Genomic DNA, 2633 nt, shown 5'->3' with positions numbered 1-2633 from the left:
CAAACGCAGGGTCTGAGCCCRGGCTGGGATTCAGGCTGGCATTTCTGGGGTCAGCGAGGTGAAATTGGTGCCCTTCAGCCCCGAGGCTGCAGCTGAGCAGGGATTCAGTGTGGATGAGCTGTTCCTCGTTGTTTTATGGGGGAAAACCTTGAGCTGGGGGTGATGTCAGGGTTTGTGTTGCTGCCTAAAAATCAGGCTTAACTGAAGCAGAGGCTAAATTTAAGAGAATGAGAACAGACAACTTTAGTCCAGGCCTAACAGGGCCCCTGGTACACAAGGGCAGACAAAACCTCCTCCTCCTGAGGCTACACCCAAAATGGACCCCAAATCACGAGATCTTCACCTTTTATTTTATTATTTTATAATTATTTTATAATTATTTTATTATTATTTTATTTATTCTGTCTTATGAACACATCGGGCCCCAATTCTCCAATTCCACCTTCAGGTGATGATGTCCCCCACCCCAAACTTGCTCCCTCCAATTCTCTGTTTTCCCATATTTTGGGGTGCTGAGGCAGTGAAGTTTCCTTGGATTCAGCTCAGAGAGGAATTGTTTCGTCTAAAGATGGGAGAACGGTAATTTTAAGTTTTATAATAGAGAAGTGTAAGAATAAAGATGCATGAAAATATAGAAACTAAAAATCCTGAGGCATCAGAGCATCTCAGCAATCCCTGAGCCAAAATTGGGCTGAGAAGAGCTGGGTGAGGTCTCCCCTTCCACTCCAAGCTGTGTCCAGTTGTATTTCTGGCTCCTTGGGTGACTTCCCACCACTTCTGGGGCTGCACAAACCTTCCCCAGAGCTCCAGGGGACATTTCCACCCTCCTCACCCTCCTCATCCTCCTCCTCATCCCCCCAAAGCYGCCCCACTCCCTTCCCTCGAGGGGAATTTCCAAAGTGCCACACTCAGCAAACAAACCAGGCTGTGTTCCCGAAATCCTGTTTGTCCCAGCTGCAGGAATTCCTCTCCAAGAGGAGGATGTTGAATCTCTTCAGAAATCGGGGGTTGTTTACATCCCCAGAATATTTGCTGGGCTGGCTGCAGGGAAACCTCCGAAGCTTTCCTGAGGGCTCCACAAAATCATAATTAAAATGGGGTTGTTTGGTTGGTGGGGGTTTATTTGGGATTTTTTGGGGGGGTTTTCTTACATCCATCATTCCTGAGCCCCAGCAAAATCACAATTAAAATGTGTTTTTTTGGTTGGTGGGGGATTTATTTGGGGTTTTTCTTACAATTATTTCCTGTTCCTGCCCATTCTGTATCTTGGTATGGGGAAAAAGTGAATTTMTGAGGGAATTTTGGCCAAATCCATGGCAGGTGGAGAATGGGAGCTCAGAAATGATGGAAAGTTGAGATTTAAACAGGAGAAAATCCGGAATGACACCTCAGGCTTTAAAAGAATGCCCTTAAAAACCTGGAATAAAACCCCTGGGTGAGACTGGCACTGCCACTGCAGGGACTGAGTGATGGAACAGCCCTTGGGATGTTCTGTCACCTCCCTGGAGATGCAGATGGGTCCCAAACTGGGAGGGGAACACAAAAAAGTGCCCTCAACTGTCCAAATCTGTGGGATTTTTATAGGATCTTCAGCCTGGTCTGATTTTCCATTTGGCAGATAAGTTTGGACACAACTTTTTTCCACTCTGAACACTCCCTGGCCCCTCACTCCTGTCGAGCTTTTTTTACAGTTCCCAAGGGAGAGAAAAGAAAATTGGAGGAAATGTTGCTCACCAGTGTCCAAAATCCCAAAAGCTTCCAAACATCCCCTCTCTGCTGCTTTTCAGCCTTTCTGTTGGTCACTCCCCATGCTAAGGAGACGATGTTTGATGGCTCTCTTCATCTCTGGGTGTAATTTCCCAGCTTTTCCCTCTGCTGGAAAAATCTTGGACATGTCCGGATGGAAAAACCCGCAGTGAAAAGAGGAAAGGGAATTGTTGTCACCTCAGCTGATGAGTGGGAGGCGAATGCAGGTGCAGGGAGAGCCACAGGGAAGGGAATTTGGTTTAATTTCTCCATGTTCTGGCAGAAATGCCCTGAACTCAGTGCACTGAGAGGCTGAACTTTGGCATCTTTGGTGTTTTCTCCCTGCCCCTCATGCAACAAGAGATTTGTCATGGTTTGTTCAGCCTCAGAATCCCAAACTCGAGGCTGAATTTTACCCCACGCTGAAGGAGACGATCCCTGGGCTGTTCCTGTGCTGACTCCACTCCCAAAGTCGTCCCCAAAGTCAGTCCCAAAGTCCCTCCCAAAGTCGCTCCCAAAGTCCCTCCCAAAGTCGCCCCCAAAGTCGCTCCCGAAGTCGCTCCCAAAGTGACCCCCAAAGTCGCTCCCAAAGTCGCACCCAAAGTCGCACCCAAAGTCACCCCCAAAGTCGCTCCCTGCCCCTTCCCACACGCTCCGGCAGCTCCAGCTGCCCCTCCCCGGGGTCACGGGCTCCCGGTGTCCCCCAGGCCGGGGGAGGGACCCGCAGGGTAGCGCTAGGACCTGTGGAACGCTCCTCCCCGAAGATTAGCCAATATTCCCAGGGCAGGGCAGCTCCCCAGCCTTCCCACTCTTTCTTTCCTTTACAAACGTGTTTTTTCCTTCTTCCAGCTCATTCCAGAGTGGCGTTTTGGATTTCTCGCAGCTTT

This window comes from Malurus melanocephalus, unplaced genomic scaffold, assembly GCF_030028575.1.
Source record: "Malurus melanocephalus ecotype Western Australia unplaced genomic scaffold, MMel_1.1 scaffold_966, whole genome shotgun sequence".
Classification (NCBI taxonomy): Eukaryota; Metazoa; Chordata; class Aves; order Passeriformes; family Maluridae; genus Malurus; species Malurus melanocephalus.
The sequence above is the reverse complement of the archived record's forward strand: the minus strand, read 5'-3'. Positions refer to the sequence as shown.